The sequence below is a fragment of the Cydia fagiglandana genome, chromosome 2, assembly GCF_963556715.1.
Source record: "Cydia fagiglandana chromosome 2, ilCydFagi1.1, whole genome shotgun sequence".
Taxonomy (NCBI): domain Eukaryota; kingdom Metazoa; phylum Arthropoda; class Insecta; order Lepidoptera; family Tortricidae; genus Cydia; species Cydia fagiglandana.
Window position 1 is genome coordinate 27,602,240 of NC_085933.1, and position 7,762 is coordinate 27,610,001.

Below are 7,762 nucleotides of genomic sequence, written 5' to 3' on the forward strand. Positions count from 1 at the left end.
GCTTTATTTTGCTCCCCTCTGGGTAATTGTGCGTCAACAGTTTATATACATTAATACTGTATCACAATCTCATTTGAGTATTAGGTACATCATGATAGTAGTGATGGTCTAGTTTAAATCGGCACAATAAAGTACCTAAGCTTAGAATAAATTTAAAAGTGTAAAAATTACTGTCTTGAGTGAGACTTGAACTAACGGCCTCTGGATCGATACCTCCTTCCTACCTCCTTCCTTCTGTCCTTGACCTTGATAATATGGTGGAAAGATTTGCTGGCTGGGGATGAGGTCTTGGTGGCTCAGATGGCAGAGCGCTGGAGTATCGATCCAGAGGCCGTGAGTTCAAGTCTCACCCAAGACAGTAATTTTTCCACTTTTAAATTTATTCTAAGCTTAATAGCATCGTTCGCAGACGTTTCTGCTTGTTAAAAATTAAAATTAATAAAGTACCTATTTCAATATACCACAATACTTAGTATAATTTAATAAATAAACATAAATTTAGAATAAGCATATTCTGGAGCAAACAATTTTTACTCGTAATCTTTTTTCTTCTATATAATATGTAGGTACTCGATTTTACAATTCCCACCGAAGACTTGCTACTAACAAAGGCGTATAGTAGGTGTAGGGGTTTATTATTCAAATATTAACTTAATTTATTTGACTTCCTGTAATTTTTTCACTAATTCCTTCACCTATCACGGAAAAATGGTACACTGTACATTAAGGAGGCATGCACGGAGCCGAAACCAACACGTAGAGTCCCTTTATGACACTTGAATGCGATGTAAGAACGGATATACTTACCGAACGGATGCTAACATTGCTAACTTTGCCCGTGTCATTATGGGACGCACGCAGAGGTAGCACCCGCCAGGATGTAAGGACTATTTAATTAAGAGTTTATGTAACCTAAAATGAACTAGGCTATTGGGAGAAATAAACTGAAATAAACTCAAATTAAGAGCAACATGGTATTCAAAAGTGGTAAATATTTGATTTACCATGCCACGTTTTAAAATTTAAATCTTACTTTGCAATTTAGACTCTCAATTCAATTTTAAATTTAGACTCCTCAAATTAAGGTCGCACCTGCGATGTGTGTTGATCAGTCAAGCTTCAACAACCAAGCCGGTAACCGTTTGTGCAACACCACCCAATCCATCCCTGCGCCATCCGAGGGCACGAAATTCACTTAGCTTCGTTTGTCGAAGCTTTTCGCCCCTTGAAACTTTTCAATAGCCCAGAATCGAATTCCCCCCTCCCCACCTACCCGGGGCCTGAGGGGGGGTCGCACCTGCGATGTGTGTTGATCAGTTTGTTCTAAAAAGGCTGTTATACGTACGTTATTGCTTTATAGGGCTTTTATTAGGGATGTTGTGACGTCACTGATGTTTAATGGTTACTTTTTGTTGGTAATTTGATTTGTGTACGGAAGGAAAATATTCTTTTAGTAGTTAGGTACTGTAGTAGTGCTATAAGGCTCACGGTAATAAAATATACAAACAGCATGCCCATAACGTCTGTTATTAATATCAATATTTCTAAATAAACTTACAATATTCTATTGACAATAGGAAGATACACTAACGTATTGTATTTACAAAAATCTACGCATCACCAGAAAAACTTGTATTTCAAGTGTTTATCCAAACACGGCCGTGCACAATGGGCGTTTCATTCACAATGCGGACAAAAACGTAATGGTCACTTCGAGTTTGCAACTTAAGACGCTTGAAATCCGACACAAACCCGCCCAGTGGTCACTCGGTAGCTGTCTTGGAAAAAAAAATGCATTTTTTTTGGTTTTTGTGTAGAGATTAAATGCTTGAGTAGAAAGCGCATTATTTGGAGGCGTTCGCGGTAAGCCCTTAGGGCCCTTGAGAGGTAATGAAGCCGAGTGCCGAGGTGCTAATAATGGTGGTCTATTGTTAACGTCTAAAGCTTTTTGCATTGCTAAACTTATTTGAGATTATGGTAAATGTAGTTCGGGAGCACAGACGTGGTTTTATACTATTAGTTTTAAATACATTTTCAATTTGGATTCACTAAGAATAACATTTAAAACTTTCGCTTTTTGAACACATATTAAGTTTAAGCCAATCTAAATGCGTGTTTAAAATTATATTGATTACGAGTATCATAATTCTAGCCAGTCAAATATTATGTATTACTAGAAAAAAATGAGAAATTAACTACCGAGCTCAAATTAGTGAAGACAAACTAAAGATGCCCACAATACTTACCTGCTTAGTGTTGTTAGATTAGATAGTCATAATAACATGGGTATCGACAACATTATTACTAAGTAAAACACATTTAATGGACTACAGTATTTACCGAATTCTATTGTAATACTCACTGAATACAGACAAAATGTAACCTACACATTCTAATCTATTTCTCCAAATCAAAACCATGTCAAACAAACCTTTGTGGTTACCGCGGATATCTCATAATCATTACTTTCGGCAAACTTAGTATCGGATACAGACATATTGTCAATAGATCTTTGTTGCTTGCGCAAGCTTTGAGACGCCGCTTTGTGCGCGCCGATTCAATGGTAACACGACACCTTAAGAAACTTATCGACTGTGAAATAAAGTGTATCTGTAATTTAATATGTTTTCAGGTTGGGTAATGAAGCTTTTAGCTGGCCAGGTGGACTTTGGTGACCTGAATTTTATCTTGGGATATGTAGTTTATTAGATTTGGGCTATTAATTAAAAAGGCACATAGCGATTTATAAGAGTTGGAATTTATTATCGCAATATTGTAAGGCAAGGTGTGCTCCTATTCATAGCTACCAAGGTACTAAAGCACAAGCGAAGTCCTTAAGATTAGGAACTATGGGCTGTTGTTTTTTATTCAATAGTTTACATGTGTGAAAGAGAAAGTATAACAATATACTTGTATGAGTGAGATAGATTTAGTTTTGTTAATTCCAACACGCCCCCTCAAAAATAAATCTATGTTTAAAATCTTTATACAAAACAATAACAACACCACCTGCCTTTTTCTGGGAAACATAATGGCCAACATTTGTTCGAAGGTAAGGGAAACCCAGTAAAACCTTACCAGCCATATCAACTTAGGTAATTCTAAAATACAATCCAACTTATTTTAAAATTCCTACCTATATGGTACCATAGCTAATAATTAAGTACATTCAACACATATGCATATGCAGTTTTATATAAGTAATTGAATCGATTGATCAGATCGATTCAGCTTAACTCTATGTTAGTTAACACATAAATATTATAATAATAACACATGTTACAGTTACATGTCTTTAAAGTCTTACATGTACGTACACAAGTTAATATTACATCTCTTTGAAGTCTTAACATTAACATTTTGTAAGCTCGCATTATTTCATACTATGTTTTATACAATATTCACACAGTTGTTTCTCATCTTAGAGATATTGTACATTACCACAGTTCCTTACAACTGTAAATTACACATATTATTTCATAATAAAATTTATTATATATGTATGCACTTATTTGTAGCTATTACAGCTTACATTATTTACAATTTGCACACATTAAATAGTATCACATTCCCATTAACAAGAATTCAATGATTACTAAGTGAAATACATGGAGTTCAATTTGTTATCCATTTTACAAATGTATGTGTCTTCTCTGACAGTTTTATATAAATTAAGACCAATCTGTTTATAAGTGTAAAGTAACAACCAAATCTATAATTCAATTTAAAAATAAATATAAACCTGTGGCGTTCCACTTTATCACTTTGCTAACCCATAATTAACGAAAACCACTTCATATAAGTTTTAAGTTGCCACGCTCGCTATACAAGTGTTCAGTTCACTTAAGATTTCTTTGTTCGTGAATAATAACTTGACATTCTTTAGCATAATGAAACTTATCGCCTTGTTTACATTAGTTTAAGTTTGACTGAGAACACCCCACACTTCATTTCTACAAAGTGCCTTTGTTTTTATAATTGAAACTCTTTGCATTATTTTACTTCACATTCAGAATTCAATGTTTTTCATTTAGTTCCGTTAGTTTGTAAAATGCCTCAACGATAATTCTATATTCAGTTTTTTTTTGCCATTTGATATAATGTTCGTAATTGATTAACTCTTTATAATAGAATGTAATTTATTTATGTCTATAGTTAAAAACAAAATATGTATCTTTAAATTATGTACTTTATTCCCACGCAAAGTAATATATTGTTTGGTGTGCATTTAAGACATTTATGTAATGTTTCTAGTTCCTTATTTTTTTTTTTAAATGTACTTAATGAACATTTTTATGACAAAGGCTATTTAGAAGTAATTAAGTCAGTACATTTAATCTCATGAAGTTAAAGTAGTTACCTAAATGAAGAAAATCCAAAAGATATAATAAGATATAATAAATCATCTCATGAAATATTTCAATATATATTTTTTTAATTTTTTTATTGGCAAACCAATTCGAGTGATAAATGGGTAATAAAAAACTAGAGTCATCGCAGATCATTCACGTGCGTTGTTAATCTTTTATAAAAATATAAACCTATTTAACTGGCAACATTTGTGTGTAAGAATATGTTTGCAGGTAAGTTATCTTCAAGATTTGCATACCATTTCCAACTTTATTTGAATACGATAGAGTTGAAATTTGAAAAATTTAATTTTATGATATTATTGAATTAATCTGACTAAGAATGTAGGAGGTGCCTACAAGAATTTTGTGATGAAACATCGCAATATTCAGTTTGATTTTATTAGAATATTCTCGAATATGTTAGTTTAAATGACTGTTAAAAAGTAAAGTAGGTACAATTGACGTCGGGTATTTACATCATAATTTAAATTTTGACCAATAATCTTATAGAAGCACATTTCAACATAACATACACACACACACTTACACAGGCAACTGGATTACAACACATTTAGATGATAAGAGAGACTTTAGTTAATGCTTTGCAAATCAATGACTTAATAGAAGTCCTAATAGTGCCAATGTTTTCCGCAAACAAATATAATTATGTTTAGTTTAATTTATGTACCTAACTAAAAACTTACATGGTTTAATTTAAATAGATTGAGCTTACATGGCTTATATTTGTAGTCCGTACTGTTTATTTAGGTAATTATCTCAGACACAATTTTTATTTTATTTTATCAACGGCTCAAATGGTTGGATAACTCACAAACTTAAAAGACACACTCAGACTTAATTTTACTTAAACCAGGGAAAATAATCCTGACATTATTTTTATTTAACACCCGAAAGTCGGTACCGTAGACATGTGGTCTACCTAGACTTTTCATAAAACACCCGAAAGTCATTAACCTCAGACAAATAGTCTGCCTAGACTTTTCGTAAAACACCCGAATGTCAGTAACCGCAGACAAGTAGTCTGCCTAGACTTTTCGGAAAACAACCGAATGTCAGTAACCGCAGACAAGTAGTCTGCCTAGACTTTTCGGAAAACAACCGAATGTCAGTAACCGCAGATTCACATGGCCGATATACCAACTTTTCAGAAAAACTCTGAAAGTAATTATTGGAAATGTTCAATACCCTCAAGCTCATGTAGTCTGCCTACCTAGACTTTTCGGAAAACTCGCAATAGTCAGAATGAATTTCCAATACCCTCAAGCTCATGTAGTCTACCTAGACTTTTCGGAAAACGCCCGATAGTCAATGACCGCAGATTCACATGGCCGATATAACCAACTTTTCAGAAAACCTCTGAAAGTCATTACTGGACTCTGACTATCACAAACTACACTATCTATCACCTTTTCTCACACTTTTGCCATTTAATCATTTGGTTCACAACCAATGAATGTCTATCTATATCTTATTACATTACAAAATACAGAACCAAAAACTCGAGCATTTTTCAAAGGTGTATTACAATCATACCAGTACTTTAGTGAGCTTTCCTTTTTTTTTTTTTACATACGCATCAGTTAATAATCTCACTCAAGAACGACTATTCAATCATAAATTGACAAACAACATCAAAGTGTTATTTCGTTCTTACATCATTAACACCGCTTAAAGGCAACAGCACTGCAAAGTGATATATTTTTATTATTACTTATAAATACTTTCAATTTTTATTACGTATCTCAACTCAATTTGTAGATACATTTGACAATTTGATATAATGACCACAAAGTTAAATTTATCTTTGGCATAAAAAACTTAATTATGAGCTTTCAAGTATCGAGCGCACCAATGCGCCTATTCAACAAAAAATGTGTTTTGCATTTAAAGAGTCAAACAAGCTACATTTGATCACACATTTGTGAAACAAAAAATCTTTTACGTCTTAACAGCTGTTCTAATGCTTAACTTTGTTATTATTTTATAGCATTGGGTTCGATGTGTGCATTTTGCCTTGACCAATGTACTAATGCTTGTGTAGTTATATTTGTTAGCATTAGTTTTAACTTATTAGTATTATATACTTGTGTTGTGACTCAAAACAAAATACTGACACAAATTAATACCTCGCAATTAATTTTAAATTATACTTTTATCAGTTAACTCAAGCAATGCTATGTACAAAGGGAATGAAAAAATGGTAGTAACATAACCATTTAACCATACGTACCACACCTTACACTTACTGATAATGTGTAAGTCAATGCCATCTTTGGATATTCGCCGACATGAATGTCATCATATTAATTAAGATGCTGTCATTTCAGATTTGCTGATTAGTATTGACAACAAATTTTTAGTAGACGGATGATAGCCACGTAGCATCCACGCCGACCAAAATTATCTCGTAGTTATTAATGTTGTCACTCGCCGTTACCATCACTTCGTCGCATATGTTGAGGGTTGTATAGTTAAGGCTCTTATCTGGTCTTGACGATATGACGATATTCCTTACTTATGGAACAAATCTTTTGTTGTTGTACGTTGACAATTGTTATTCAAACACGTACTGTGATATAATCACGTTTTCTTCTGGTGATATTTTTATGATATAGGAGGCAAACCAGCAGACTAGATGCTAAACAGTAGCTCATGGTATGCAAATCCCAGTAATCTGCTATTAATATCAGTTTGCACACTGATTCGTCGAAAACTTGAACATGTTGAATAAAGTTCTCCTCTTCCCATTTTAAATTAATAATTTGACTCTTTAAAACTAGCGGCGACGCCATTCTTTTTCTTTATAACTTTTCAGATCCACTTCCTGTTTGGAAGTGTCCTTTTTCATCGAATGCAAAGGAAAACGTTTAGATAGCTTTTTAAATTTCGAATGTGTAACTCCGCACCCTGTACGTATCACCACTAAAAGGGTTCATGTTCCATTTTATATTTAAATCGTTCACATTCACATAAATAAAAATAACACTTATAAGTACAGTCCACGAGCCACGAATCTCACTACACTATTTACAAAAGTCCAATTAAATGTGTCTGGGCCCATAACCTATTAGATTTGGGCTATTAATTAAAAAGGCACATAGCGATTTATAAGAGTTGGAATTTATTATCGCAATATTGTAAGGCAAGGTGTGCTCCTATTCATAGCTACCAAGGTACTAAAGCACAAGCGAAGTCCTTAAGATTAGGAACTATGGGCTGTTGTTTTTTATTCAATAGTTTACATGTGTGAAAGAGAAAGTATAACAATATACTTGTATGAGTGAGATAGATTTAGTTTTGTTAATTCCAACATAGTTAACATTACATGTATTGCTAATGTAACACATGTGACAACGTATGTGATCCAGCACACACTCACAAGAAAAGCG

The 7,762-nt window shown here is 33.2% G+C and overlaps 1 non-coding gene across 1 annotated transcript; it reads left to right on the top strand.

Moving 5' to 3' along the window:
- The first annotated feature begins 285 nt into the window (after positions 1 to 285).
- Trnad-auc (transfer RNA aspartic acid (anticodon AUC)) lies at positions 286 to 358 on the top strand. The gene has a single exon. It is a non-coding gene; the product is annotated as a tRNA-Asp (tRNA).
- The last annotated feature ends 7,404 nt before the right edge of the window (positions 359 to 7,762 follow it).